Raw genomic sequence first — 16,174 nt, 5'->3', positions numbered from 1 at the left:
TTAGAATCTGGCCATGATTTTGATTGGATAAAACCGAACATCCTACACAATGAAAAGTATGTTCGTAAAAGAGAAATTGCTGAGATGTTTTTCATAAAGAGATTTGATAACCTAATCAACTTACAAAAAGACACAGAAAACTTAAACAACATTTATGACAAAATAATAAAGGTCATGTAGTTCCGTTTTACTTATGATCGCGTTTAGTCTTTGACGAGGTCCCACACGGACTCATTGGTTTTAAAAATTGAATTTTAAAAATAAAGTTTGTTAATGTGACTTGTGCTTTGTACAAGATTATTATCTATGCCGACACTCTGATTACTATTACTTCGGCTAATTTGTATGTATATTTAAATTATCTCACGTTTAAACTAAATTAATTGTGCGTATTACGGTTCAAACCGAAAATTAGATGTAAATAATAATTTTTGCAACTTATATATCTATTCCAGTGTATACTTGATAAGGACCACAACCATATGGTCGAAACGTCGTATTGAATAAATTATATTTCTGGCTAGTTTGGTCGACTACACAATTTCATTTAACCTTTTGAAAATTCGACTAGCGATTAAGCTATTTACAAATTTCTAAAATTTTATTATTATTCTTATCATTATTCATAATTTTAAGTACACACACACACACTCACTCACTCAAATTGTAAAATACACACACACACATTCTTAATAAATTTTATATATATTTTTGTTACGACCCTTGAGAGATTGGGCCATCTGGAAGAACGTAATCTACTCATCTGGTGACACACTTTTCGGGCGTGTATATGGATCTGGTCGAGCGCACTGTCCTGGAGCCTGACACAGGTCAGTGACTAAAATGGTCCCTTTAACTCTGTGAGTGTCTTAGGCCGTTACGCTCGATGGTCCCTTTTTGGTAAGAGATCGAATCTCTTTTACACGGGATGGGACCTTGTGCGATTTCGGAAATGAATGCAAGTGAGCGGGATAATGTAAATAAATTTACCCTTTATCAAAAATCAAAATTTATTCAGATGATTGACGGGTTTACAGAAAAATGTTTTTATTGTGTGTTGTGAATGTATATTTCGCGGGTGTTACAATAGTACGGAGGACATCAGCCAGGAATAATAAAAGGAGTTTTAAGGAAGCTAAATCCTGGCTGGATTTTAGAAATTTTGTTAAAATTCTAGATTTTTCCTATTAAATCTGTAAGGAAAGGATCTGGGAAAATAGATTAAGGAGGGAATAAAGGTCAAGGGTCATCAAACTGGATGGTGGATGGAGGGAATTTTCTTAACAAGGCTTGGATGGGAACGGCGAGCGGTAAATGTGATCCAGGGAGGTACCAAAGAATTATGGAGTCAGCAGGGGTAGTGGTTAAATAATGAAGGAATTCTTCGTGGTCCACATCACCGGGGCCCACGCAGAAAGATCCTTCTGGAATAGGGAAATCGAGGAGAGGAAACTGGGATATGAAGTAACTTAGTTGGTCATGATAGGAAGGTTCAGGTGTCGGACAGGGAGAGGATGTTCCGACGGGGACTCTGAGGGAAAGTCAAAAGGATGGGAGCTCTCGACAAGGTCGGAAGGATATCTTGCGAAATCCTTCGGATCCTCGAGGAACTCTGATGACTCTGAGGGAGTGGAAAGGGATGGAGGATCGGAGTCGAGGGTAATTACAGGTATGGGAGACAGAGATCGCGACTCGAATAAAGGTGAGGAAGAAGGGGAGGGAGAAGGTTTGGGTAAAATCGGGGTAGGAGATCGCTAAGGTGACGCAGAGGATGGTGGTGGGCTCGGGACAGGTGTGCCGGGGAAGAAGGGGGAAGGCGCTGGGGAGAAGATAGGGGAGTAACTAGGTGCAGGGATCGGGGGGGTTTCGCTGAGTGAATGTGTGTTAGTGTCACGGTGTGTGTTGTCAATGGGCGAGAGGTTAGTAATACTATTTGATCTATTGTGATGGGGGAATTCCGGCGTGGTTTGAGGCTGTTTCCCCTTAGAGCGCTTATTCCGGCGATTTCGCCATCGCAATGCAGCCCGGCGTTTACCGTGAGACACTAATAATAATTTCACGGTCAAGTAATTTATGAATTTGCAAATATAACCCTCCCTAATTCTATCTCTATTGTCATTGGGAGAAGATTATTCAAGATTAGACAAAATAATAATTAATCCCAAAAAAATTTACTTCTACTTTTAATTAGATGTATAGTTAAGAGAGTATTAACATATAGAAAATAAAAGAAATAACATAGTTCGAAATGAGTTCAAAAATAGTTGGAATTTTAAAGGAGTCGAAAGAAGAATCAGCTCTCGAAGATTTAATTAAGATTAGGAATTACTTGTGCACTATGTTATAGAGATTCTAGGTAAACAAGGAGTTGTTCGTGAATCGCCTTGCGGAGATTCTCGACGAACAGAGAATTGTTCGTGAACCGCCTTGCGGAGATTTTCGACGAACAGGGAATTGTGTAAAGGTGGATTAAGGAAAAGGAATGAGCCAGAGAAGAAAGTTTAAATAGTTGATTTGATGAAATGAGGATGAAATGAAGATGATTATTTTAAAATTAAAAAAAAATAAAAAAAAATAAAAAAAAGATATTTTTCCCAATGACAACTTAATCGTAGAAGGTTAAAGGGAGTATAATCAGATGAGACTTACTAATTATTGAGTGCGTCGACAAATGAAAGTTTCTGGTTTAGGTCGGAGCGTGAATTTGCAGTCCAACAACTGGTTGGACATCGTCAAATCGGTGACGTTGTCTGAGATTGATACTCAAACTGCACTTGTAACTATCACTGATTTGTAACTTGTAACTGACTGCTTTGCAATTCAATTAAACCGTAACTCTGACTATGTGCGGAGAAGAACAACCAGAAAAAAAATCCTGAGACTAACTGTGTGTCCGCGCTTTCGGCTCGTGAATTTTAAAGTTTTTGCTCCTCCTCCCTTCTGGATGGTGGGAATCTTTGAAAATCGAATCAAATGATTTCTATTACTCCCTTCTTAGGCCCAAGGAGTTAGATTTTCAGTAAGAGAGGAGTGTCTTAAGGCTCCAATTGGTTAAGCCCTTTTGCGCGAGATTTAGCTCCATCCAGTAAAGAGTGGGAGCGAGGAGCTGATTATCTTATCGCTTAACGATTTGACGATTGAGAATGGCCTGTCGAACGAGCGCACGTGGTATATTAATTTCCGAGGTTTGTTTTAAGTTTACCTTTGGTCAATTTCTCGAGGATCACAGGCTCTTTGTTTAAAATCTCTAAGATGAACCAAGATATAACCATAGATACGGATGGAATTACGAATCGAAATGGAGATACGAATCGAATTTCTTATACTTCCGAGTCTCATAATTCAAAAGTTTGTTTAGATTGTCCTTAGCGCTATCTCGACTGGTCACTCTCAATGTTTAGGCTAACTATTTATTTACACGAGTTAGGTTCCGTTTCCTTATTTCAAATTCGAGCCTATTTTTAATTACTTCTAAGATTGCGTTTCGATGAAAGAAAAGAATCGTGAAGTCCACAGGACGTAATATTTTAATTTAAAAAAAATCTAATTATTTATGCGCCTCTCCTTACGTTCCCATCCCTGCATCTCTCTCGCGCTAGTTATAAGTATCGCGATATCATTCTCTCTCTCGTGCGTTAATCATAAATCTCGCGCTAGTTGTGAGTCTATCTCTTTCTCTCGCGATTAGAATAAGTAATCTCTCTCTCTCTTGCTATGACAGAAAAAAATGTAACAGATTTTAAAATAAAATGTATATTTGTAATTCTAAAAAAAACTAATTATTTACATGCCTCTCCTTGCGTCCCCATCCCTACATCTTTCTTGTGCTAGTTATAAGTATCGCGTTAATCTTAAGTCTCTCTCGCACGTGTTGTCTTCGCGGTATTGTTCTCTCTCGCACGCGTTGGCTTAGAATATTATCGTTCTCTCTTCTTTGATATACTCGTTGCTCACTTACCTTTGCGTTGTCCTTCTCACACCTATGCATTGTCCTTGTCCAACGATGACATCATCCTTGTCGCACGCTGATGACATCCTCGTTGCACTCGTAGCACTATCCTTTTCCCGCACGTAGCGCTGTCCTTCTCACACCACCGTCTTCTTTCCGCGGATCTCCCTTCACTGCGCGGATCCCCTCGTCCATCGCTCGCGCCACGGATCCCCCTTCACTGCGCGGACTCCCTCGTCCATCGCTTGCGCCGCGGATCCCCCTTCCCCGCGGGTGACGTCACCCACTGCACGTCACGGTTCTTCCTTCCCCGCGCGTGACGTCACTCCCCTCGCGCCTCACCCCCCCTGAGAGGACCAGAGTTAGAACTCTCCTATAACATCTACTCATATACACAGTTACAAAATTTACCTTATCAACATGAAACTGTAAATCACGAACAAAATTTAGTTGAATCCACTACAGGCGCTCACACACAAAATGTAGAGCGTTTGTGGCGTGAAATGAGAGCAGCATTACCACGTTATGGTATACGTACGTATCACTATGAGACATATGTCGCAGAATTCATATTTAAGAGACATTATAAATTTAACGAACGTCTTGATGCTTTCTTTAATATAATGAGCAAAGCATATCCACTATGATTATATTATAATAATATTGTAATAAAATATTTTTCATTATATATATAAAAATGTATTATTATAAAAATGTATTTCTGAATAGATTTTTTCTCCGCTTAAAAATAATACATACTTTTTAATGCAAAGTGAAATTTTATATAAATTTAAAATGTAACAAACACGAGTTGAATTAAGTTACATCTTCTAAAAGTGAAATCTCTGCAGAGGTTGTAATTTACAAATGTATGTGTACACACACACACACGCGCGCGCGCGCGCGGAGGATGCAAGGGGGGGAGGTCTTCGGCCCCTTTCCCGCAACCACCCTACCGGTAGGCAAGGTGGACTCGCTTTGCAATTTACAGCATATATTCATTGTGATTCAACTCTTTGCAATGCATCCCCTACCGGGCCTTCGGCCCTCCCTTGCACCCCCCGCGTGTGTGAGTGTGTGTGTGTGTGAGTGTACAAATACATTTGTGATATTTTTTAATTGTATTAAATTGCATTGAATTCTATATAAATTTAAATTGTATTAAATGTATTTAAAAATATATGTAAAATAATTAATTTTTTATATAACAGCTAAAATAGTAAGTTTATGGAAAAAATGCATATAACCTTTTTTATAGAGTTTCTCAGCGGCTTTCTTTATTGCTTAAAATTTTTTTTTAAAATCAATATTTTCAGTGTAAAAAGCATTAAAATTATTAAATTGTTTTGTTAATAACTTTTTAAACAACGAGCGACGGTTAAAATCTTTTGAATGTTACTCAAGTCAGTGACCTTAACAACATATATCAAGGTCAAGATGATTGAGGCTGGGTCCGTTATTATATATATTTACGTATTCTATTCTGATTCCCATGTTCGTCACTAAAATAAATGATGAGTGCTTATGGGAAGCTGATTTTCTTCGAAGGATTGAAAAATATTTTCGATCGTGAATTCAAAGAATCGGGATTGAATGAAAAAGAAATTTTCAATTGCTTTCGGATTGAAAATTCCCCTAAAGTTCCATCTATCGTGAAAGAACTTGTTAAAAATAATTTTTTGAATTTGGAAATTACTCAATAGAAAAGTTTTTTGTTAACTTCTTAAATGATTTTCGTGATGTATTTTCTGAGCATATTGTGGCTGGTAATTGTGATCTTGTTGAACATGTTATCAATGTGAAAGACTCTCTCCTCATAAAGCAGGCTCATCGAATTCCAATACAAAAGAGAAAGAAAGTAAATAAAACTCTTAAGGATATGAGAACGCAAGGAGTTATTGAGGAGTTGCAAAGTCTCTGTGTTTCTCCAGCCGTTATGATGAAGAAAAAGGACGATATTTTGAGATTTTGCGTGGATTATCCAAAATTTAATAATGTTACGATAAAGGATTCATATCCTCTTCCTAAAATTGACGATATTTTAGATCAACTATCAGGTAATTCTTGGTTTTCTACGCTTCATCTAAAGAGTGGATATTGGCAATTAAAAGTCCGAATTGAGGACAAAGAAAAGATGGCTTTCTCTATCGGCAGGGGTCTTTGCCAATTTACGGTAATGCCGTTCGGTTTATGTAACACTCCCGTCACATTTAAGTGTTTGATGGAAAAAAATTTGCATGGAATATTATCAAAAAAATGTTTAGTATATTTAGATGATGTGATCATTTTTGGAAAAAGTTTTGCTGAAATGTTCGAAAATTTAAAGATAGTATTTTTAGAAGCTAATTTAAAAATTAATACAAAAAAATGCACTTTCTTTCAAAATAATGTTAAATATTTGGGACATATAATTTCTGAGAAAAGCGTTATTACAGATTCGGAAAAGATTGCTGCCGTGAGAGATTAGCCGACGCCCCATACGAAGAGACAATTGTGAAGTTTTCTCGGCTTTTGTTCGTACTATCGAAAATTTGTAAAAGGATTTTCTTCTTTGGCAAAACCCTTGTGTGCATTAACGGAAAATCAGATTAAAGAGTGACCGCAAAAACAGGCCAAAAATCGCCTGTTTTTTCACCCTCGAATTTGGACTTAAATTTGATGTTAAATGATAGTTTATCATGAGACATTACTCCTCTGAAAATTTTAAATTGAGCCTATTTTTTATCGCTGAGATATAAGGGGTCAAAGTTGTCATTACGCACCAACTCATTATAACCGATTTTAATCTTTCCACGCAAATGACTCGAAAGTTATAAGAAATATTATACCCCGACTGTATCGGGGCCGGCCGAGTCCTTTTCCGTGAGGTGATCTCCTCTGGTAGAGGAGGTTGTTCTCGGGTCGTCGCCGTGGTTATGTTCTTCGCTTCTTCTAGGTCTATCCGCTGCTCGTCTTGCTGGTTAGTCGTCTTGATATCTCTTTCTTGTTGCTTAGATTGCGAGAGATTGAGATGAGGTGTTTTGGCTCCGCAGGGGTCCTCCTTATATTTCCCTTGAGGCTGTTCTTCACTTCCGGGAAAAGCACTATTGGCGCGCGACCCTAGCGGAGGTGCCCGGTACTAGGCGTCCGCGCTTGCGAGAAAGCCGCACTGAGTTTTTGCAAACTATTAATGTGTGGCGTGTACCGCCACAATGTCTTTTTCAAGTTCTTAGTTTGCCTTTTTTTAAGATTACCTTCAGTTTATCTTTTTTCCGGTCACCTCTCTTTCTCTCTCTCTCTCTCTCTCTCTCTTTTTTTTTCTCTTTCTCTTTATATATATAAAACTATAGCCTTTTATTGAGAATTATTGTCAGATAACTTTTTCAGAATTATTCCACTAATTATTTTTTAGTAAATCATAATTAAGTTCCCTTTTTCAAGTCTAGAATTTTTATAAGTTGCAACTATTCTGAAACATGCTTTCCGAGCCGTGCTTTCTAAAATATTTTGACTAGCTTTTGCAGAATTATTTCATTCATTTTTTAGCGCATTATTCAAAACAATCCTTTTCAGAACTTTTTTCTAATTAGCTCTTTTTAAAGCTACTGTATAATTATCCTTTCTTCAGGTCAACATTCAGATATTTCCTTGAAAAATTTTTATTTTAAAATTCTTTTATAGCCGTGTTTTATTAAAAAATATTCAGCTTATTTCATTTATCACTAGTCTTTCCTAAACATTATTGTAGCATTATTACTGTAGGATTTTTTCAGTATTAACTTTTGTCAGTTATTTTTTTCGAAAATCATTTTTTAAGACTATTTTCTAGCGAACTGTTTTTAAGTTTTCTATTTTTATTTCGATACTACAGCATTGAAAAAAATGCCTGCCACAATTTGCCTTGGCTGTCAATGTCAGAAAAGATAAAAAAATGATAAGTTTTATTCTACTGATAGTGTAGCTTTGATTACTATTAATAACTTGAGACAAAAATATAATGCAAAAAAGCGAAAATTAAATGAAATCAACGATATCCCAGTAGCTAGCAAAATCTGTAAATCATGCTATGATTTAATACACAATAATCCTATCGCTTCATTGAATTTAGATAATACTCCTGATTTGACAATCTACAGAAAAGGTTTAAACTCTCATACACAGTGTACATTTAGTTGCAAAAATGTAAAAAACTTAATTTCAGTTCCAAGTATAACGCGCCAATCACTACTTATGAATTATAAGTTTCTAATTCTTCCTGATGCTCGCATGTGCTCAGAACATTTAACTATTGATAACTATTGGCCTTTTGTGAAACAAATCACGTGCGAAGTGACAACTGAAGATCAAAAAATAATTAGTGATCTTATGTTTGATTATTATCATAATTCTCGAATGAATGAAAAGCATGTTTTTGATATAGACAACATCAGTTCTATTGACAACAATGCTTTCAAAGCATGGTTCGCTTTTGATAAAAATCAATTTCAAAAGATTTGCGATTTTGTTAAAGAATGTCAACCTAAACATGTAGCTGTTTTCCTTTGTAAATTGCGTACTCTTTCAAATCAACAACTGGCTTTTCTATTTGGGTGCAGTGAACGAACAATTAGTAATTACATGGATAATGCAAGAAAAGATTTGCTTGAGAATTTAGTGCCACGATTCATCAATAATAATGATCGAACAGTTCTACTCAATCATAATACTCCTATGGCGAAGATACTGTTTGATATTCCTGACGAAAATGGCTCTTGCGTTTTTGATGCTACGTACCGATTGGTGCAAAAATCAAAGAATTATGCTGGTCAAAAACAACTATGGAGCGAACAAAAAAAAATGCCGCTTATGAAACCAATGGTAGGATGTGCTCCTGATGGATATATACTTTTTGTTTTAGGGCCCTTTGACGCAACTCACAATGATGCAATCATATTTAAAGAATGTTTTAACAGATATAAAGAGATAATGGCAATTTTTCAACGAAATGATGTTCTTTTTGTCGACAATGGATTTCGAGATGTTCTTGAAGAACTCAAGGACAGAGAGCTGCTTGCTTACATTCCTGGCACTGGAAAACGGGATACCTTGGAAGCAAATAAGGCGAGATTAGTCACAAAGGTCCGATGGATTATCGAACAAGTATTTGGTCGACTTAAAAAAAAATTCAAATTGTTCGCTTTACCAGCCCATAACGCTACTTTATTACATGATTATGAATCTCTCTTAATTTCTTTTGCACTTCTTAACTTATTTCATGAGCCAATTCTAAGCGATAAAACACATAAAGATATTGTACATGTAATGAAATCAAGATTGAATGTTCCAAATCGTTTAAAAGGAGTTGTTGAGCAATACAATCTCTTGCAAATAAAAGTTCCTTACATTGAGCTTAATTATACAGCAGTTGATAATCAAGAAAATAATCGTCTCCTCCAGTTTCCACAACTCACAATAAATGATCTATATTATATCAGTTTTGGACCTTATCAAATAAACAATGCTATTTCTTATTACGCAGAACATCAAAAAGAAGGAATCTTTCTTGTACAGAAGTTTGAACCAAACCCAAGACATTATCGGACTTCTGATTTGGACTATGTCAATCACGGTATTGTCATCATAGATCCGCTCCTTGTGAAAGCATATATGAAATCTCGATATCGCAGTGGAAAAAATCACCATATTTTTGTATTGGTAGACAAGTCTAAATCTGGAAAAGACGCGATTGTAGAGTATTATTGTACTTGTGAGAGTGGTTCTCGAACTGTTGGGTGTTGTAGCCATATAATGACTATTATTTGGTATCTTGGGTATGGGCAGTATAATGGAATAGATATACCCAATCCAGATATATGTAATGTATCAATAACTATTCCCAAAAAGCAAAACTAATAAAATCATATACATGTATATATCGTTCACCCCGCATCGTGAGAGGCAAGGGGACTCACGCTAATCAAGCACCCCGAATCGTGAGAGGCAAGGGGACTCACGCTAATCAAGCACCCCGAATCGTGAGAGGCAAGGGGACTCACGCTAATCAAGCACCCCAATGAGACCATAACCCTTCTACAGGCCATTGTTCCTTGATAACGCTAAGAATAGGAAAAAATGCGTACACTCCTTTGAACCATAGGAATATGTTTTTAAGAACAAAAGTAGGGATTTCTATTAAAAAAATCAACTTGGCCTCCAAATGACCTTGATATTTGTCCGAAGGTCAAGGTAAGGTCACCTTTAGATAGTCTTATACAAGATCTACAACTTTTGTTTAAAATATTTTTCAATATTTCTTATAACTTTCGAGTCATTTGCGTGGAAAGATTAAAATCGGTTATAATGAGTTGGTGCGTAATGACAACTTTGACCCCTTATATCTCAGCGATAAAAAATAGGCTCAATTTAAAATTTTCAGAGGAGTAATGTCTCATGATAAACTATCATTTAACATCAAATTTAAGTCCAAATTCGAGGGTGAAAAAACAGGCGATTTTTGCGGTCACTCTTTGTTTGGGAAAATGAATGCCAAAATGCTTTCAAAAAATTGAAATCTATGTTATCCTCTTTTCCGGTGTTATCTTTTCCTAAGGGGGAAAATAGATTCATTAGATACGGATGCTTCTAATATTGGTATCAGTGCGGTATTATCCCAAAAACAAATGGGAAAAAAAAGAATCATTGCTTATTTTAGTAAAGTATTTAGTAAGGCCGAGCGGAATTATTGTGTTAGTCGTCGGGAATTGTTAGCAGTTGATTCTTTAAAATCTTTTCGTCATTACCTTCTAGAACAAAAATTATGATTCGTATCGATCATGTGTCATTAAAGTGGTTAATGTCTTTCAAGGATTTAGAAGGACAACTGGCTCGTTGACTAGAAAGATTACAAGAATTTGAATTTGAAATAATTCATCGGAAAGGACAATTCCATAAAAATACCAATGGATTATCAAGACGGTTATGTGAGGCAAACGGATGTGAATATTGTGCTAAAGTAGAAAGAAAAAGCACGGAAGAAAGAGACCGGAAAGATAGTTGCTCGCATTGTATTAGGAGACGAAGATCTTGAAGAATGGCGTAAGGCACAACGAAAAGATTCAAGTATTTCATCAAGAGACACGGTAGTGTCTTGTGCTAAGTCCCGCGTAAGCAACAAGACGCGCCGTGTATCTTTACGCGAGTCGGATAGTTGGAGATATTCGAGATTATCATATTGAAATAATCGCTGAACGGATCGAGTTCTTATTAGGCTTAATGGATAGCTTGAGGTTGATTTATATAAGAAAAGTGTCTTTATTTTTGCTCTACGTGCATCGTGAACAGCAATTATGATCCAAAGTCGAAATATGAAAAATTTTCATTAAGAAACGTCTCCTTGGTCATCGTCCCCAATGCGCAAGCGTAAAAAGTTGTACGTTTGCCGCATTTGACGTAAGATTGCGCTAGCGGCGCTCCGTGATGTTAAGACTGCTATATATACAGGGTGTCCTAGACCACCCGTACACCCCTTTTCTTTCAAAAACGCATTTTAGAGAAAAACGTTTTCGACAAAAATTGTATGGTTTTGAGGGGTTGACCTTGGATCGTTGGTATCATCGTATGATAATGTTTTGAAAAGGTCTCGACATAAGCTATAAGAATATGTAATAAAAAATAGGTGGTTCCATTTAAAAAATTAAAGGTGTCCTTGATCTGACCTTAACGATGCCATCCAAGGTCAAACCAATGACACCATCTTATGTTCCCCTCAAAACCATACAATTTTTGTCGAAAACGTTTTTTTCTCAAATACTTAATTTTTGAAAGAAAAGGGGTGTACGGGTGGTCTAGGACACCCTGTATAATTATACAAGAGAAAGGAGAATCGAATTTATATATATCCAGCTTGTTTTAAGTTGGAAAAGTTGATGTTGGATCCAGACATACAACAGCAAATATAATTATACAAGAGAAAGGAGAATCGAATTTATATATCTAGCTTGTTTTAAGTTGGAAAAGTTGATGTAGAGTAGAGATGTAGTTGGATCTAGATATACAACAGCAAAACATTATGTCAGCGATACTAGTATATACAAGTAAGTAATTGTTAATATTAATATACTCTTTAAAAATAGTCTAACAAATTTAATAATTTTGTCTTCTTTTATTTTATTTTGATCAGGACACAATAAAGAGGTTAACGTTTGATTTCAACAATAATTATTGCAATTGATGTTGGATCCAGATGCAGCGAGAAAGTATATCAGCGATGTTAGTATATAGTAATATAATAATAATATATATACACACACATAAGTATTGAAAGTAATGAAAAAGCAGTTGTTAATATTAATATCTTTAAGAATAATTCTTTAATCTAAATCTTTAAAGATAATTTATTTAACATAATTCTGTTTTCTATTTTTTTTCAGGACACTATCATTGGATATATAATGATTGCAAGAAAAGAATCTTATCAAGTTTAATTAAATACAATTAGAATTGAGAGTAAAAGTAAAAAAGAATTATTAGTAGAAAAAGAAATATTGCTTATAAAGTAGTATTGCTTATAATTATTATATTGTTGTGCCGGACGCGGCACAGGGTGTGGGGTAGCCGGGAGTTTCAAGTTAATTTCCTGAATTTGATTGCAACTTTTTATTATAAAATTTCTCTCATACAAATATATTCATTTATTCGATATTAGTCATTTTCTTTTCAAGCCTTCTCTTAGCCTCGTTCTTAGATTTAGAACGTCTAACAATTTCGTCGGGTGATTCGTCGCACAATATAGCGGTTAGCCCTCGATTTCACACTATTAACGATTGTTTTGTGATTAACGATTGTCCGCCGCGGATTCGCGGTGGACGGCTTTTATTCCCTCGATTTGAGGGTGTTTTTTGGAGGGGATCGCTTAGCGACATGACCATGTATGGTCATGGAGGTTTTTCGTGGCGTTCAAAGTCTAAGTGCAAGCGAAGGAGGTTCAAAGTCGAATCCCTTCGTTAGCGTTTTCGCGTTTCCGGCGAACGTTCTTACGCGTGGTTCGCTGAGGTAGCGCGGTTCGTGAATATTCTATTAATATTATCAAAATAATAAGTTATAGTCTTTCGGACTATAACATCCCTCCTCCGTTGAAAAAGAAAAACGGAGATTGTAAACGAAGTTTTTCTATCTTCTAAATGTGTATATACCTATCCTTATTTTAAATACAATATATTTCCCGTGTACAATATTCATTATAATCGTTTCTTATTTCTAGATTAAAATTTATTTATTCTAAAATCGTGTGCTCTTAGTCCTTTTTAATATTGGTCTAGGCATTCCATACGATTTGTCAATTTCATCTACTAATGTAACAACAACTGGTCGTTTAGATTTTCTTTTTCTCTGTTGGATTATTATCCAGGCTATTAATGCTATAATGATTAAAATAGTTATTCCGCTGGAAGCTGTTGTATAAATGAATTGCTTCTGTTTAAAAAAGTTATTGTTATTATTGTTCAAGTTATTATTAATTTCTTCTAATTTATTACTTAATCCTTTTAATTCTAATGGATTATTTATTATTTCTTTAAATTCGTATTCGTGATTTTGTTCGTCATTGATTTCTGTAATTGTTATATTGAACTTTGGTAGAAATGTTTCTATGCTCGTATTATATGTAATTATTTCTGTCTGTATCGTCATGTCTGTAGTTATTAGTTTACAGTTATCGTGTAACGTAATCCGACCTGTGTTTTTGATTATCTTTTTATACTCAGGATGATCATTACATTTTATCGTGATCTGCTGCTCAAATGCTGTCGAATATAACCAAGAGTGCGGCTGTTGTAATGTGATTCATATTGCGTGGGTCGCTTTTTTATGGCCTACATTACATTGGTTGCGATAGTTTTGTTCTTGTACATAAATTTTCGCTTCGCACGGTGTGTTTTCATTAACATGATAAATTGGTTGATTTTTCCGCATAAGTATCAATTGATATTACTCGTACATTCGTCTAATTCTTGTTTTCTTCGAATTAAATAGGTACGTGTTTCTTTATTTACAGCAATCAACTTATTAGCTACTCCTGTATATATAAAATTATTTTCGTAGTTAGGTGTCGGTAACGAGATTACATTTAAGACGTCAAACATTGGTTGTGTAATTAGTGGAAATTTTAATATCGTATATATATTCATTTTGTCGCAATACGCATTTACTTCCATATAATTTTCTATAGTTAGCCATTCGTCGTATTTTATGTCGAATGGGAAATATGAACCTCCCGGTAACTGTAAGGCTGCTTCCTTTAAATCGTCAATTATTTCGTTTATTGATGTTAATAATGGATGCATTATGCCTTTACGAATATGTGTAAGGTATTCTAAAATATCTTTCGCATCTCTAATGAGATCTGTTAACATTGCTGTAATTACGGTAAAATATTCGTCGATTTCTTCGCGCGTCGTATATTCTCTTATGTAATGGTTTAGTAGTTTACCATTGTAATCTAGTATATTTTTTAATTTATTTAAATGGATTATTGTAGTATTTAGGATTTTTATTTGGTTTTTCGTGACGTGTTTTAATGTTTGTTGATTGTTTTGTATGAATTGGAATTGTTTATTTATTAATTTTCGGTCATTTGCGTCCATTATTCAGAATAATGTTTTTGTTATTAGGCCTACTCCATCTATCAGACCTCTGCGTTTGTCTGAAGGTGCTCTATAGAGGTTATTTATTAATTTTATTATTTTGTCTAGTGTATTAAAGTCATTGTTTATAATGTTTTTTAGGTTTTCGCATGTTTGATTGATATTATTTTCCGATTTTATATTTTTACATATGTCGTTTGTTTGTTGAACGTATTTATTTATAAGCCAGGTTCTATCGTTTAATTCAGTTATATCTAGTTTTATGACTAATTTCCATGTCTTTTTTAATTGATATAAGTGTCCTAGTTTTTCATAGTAGATCCCCGGGTTGTGTTTGAATTCTTGGATCTCGAACGGAAGACGGTTCTCGTCTTTCCCAGTGAGAACGGGGTTGATTTCCCATATCAGTGCTCTGTAAGAATATATGTTAGGTATTATATTATGCACTCTGTGAGTATCATATTTTCGTTTCTTGCTAATTTTATCAGTGTGGGATCTTTTCTGACTGGTCTGTTTTAGTTTATGCTCTGGCGTGAGATTCACTTTCTTGCTATCCGTTCGAGAGTGAACTCGGTATTTTTATCAATAATTATGTCGAGTTATCCGTCTTTGTCGGAGTTTGTATGTGGCGATGATGCCAATTGTGAGGCTATTGTGCCTGTGCGCGATGCTTCCGTTGGCCCGCCTTTGCCGCGCGACCGTTTTGAGCGAGCCTGTTTGCGTGTCTATGCAGGCGGCCCGTTATCATTGTGTATAACTGTTAATTTGAATACTGGTGTGCGTGTTGTGCACGAGGTTGTGTCTTTCCCCAGGAGCATATTGCCCTCTCTGTGGGACATTTTAGATTTTTTGCGGGTACATGAGGCCCAAGAATTTGCGGAATTATGGGCGCATCGCCGCATGGAGCGGCTATTGCGTTTGGGCCGGGGTACCAATAATGTTGGCACGGGGTGCGGTGCCAAGGGGAGAGCCCGCGGTTTGATGCCCAGATTTCCTGAACCACTGCCTCTCATGGGCCGTGGCCGCGGCCGCCAGCATGGGTAAGTGAATTTTTTATTATTAGTGTGCATTTATTTTTAGTATTCTATAAATGATTTTAATTTGTTTGTGTGTACTCGTAGCGTTTTCCTCCCCTTTTTGATTGTATAATTTACGTCGGAGTTCTTTTCTAAAATCGTATATGGTCCTGTCCATAATGACTCTAGCTTTTTCGATCTTCCGCGTCGTGGTGTTTCGTCATATACTAACACTTTATCTCCTACTTTAAATTGTGTATCTTTTGTATTTTTATCGTATTGTTTTTTGGCTTTAAATTTTTCTTCTTTGAGGTGTTCTTTTGCGAGTTGACTTGTTGCTTGTAATCTTTCTTTTAATTTTTGCGCGTAATCATCATAATTATACGTTGGTTTAGGCGGTTTTGTTAACGCTGTCGGAATTTCGGCTTGATGTCCGTACACCAGTTCGAAGGGTATATATCCTGTAGCGATGTGCGGCGTCGTATTATATGTAAACATCGCGAACGGTATCCATTCGTCCCAGTCTGTTTGGTCCTCATTTATATAATGTCTTAAATATTCTGCTAGCGTTCGATGCGATCGTTCTAACGCGCCGTTACTTTCTGGGTGAT

The sequence above is a fragment of the Camponotus floridanus genome, unplaced genomic scaffold (assembly GCF_003227725.1).
Source record: "Camponotus floridanus strain SB8 unplaced genomic scaffold, Cflo_v7.5 scaffold84, whole genome shotgun sequence".
NCBI classification, from domain to species: Eukaryota; Metazoa; Arthropoda; class Insecta; order Hymenoptera; family Formicidae; genus Camponotus; species Camponotus floridanus.
Note: the sequence above shows the minus strand (reverse complement) of the source record.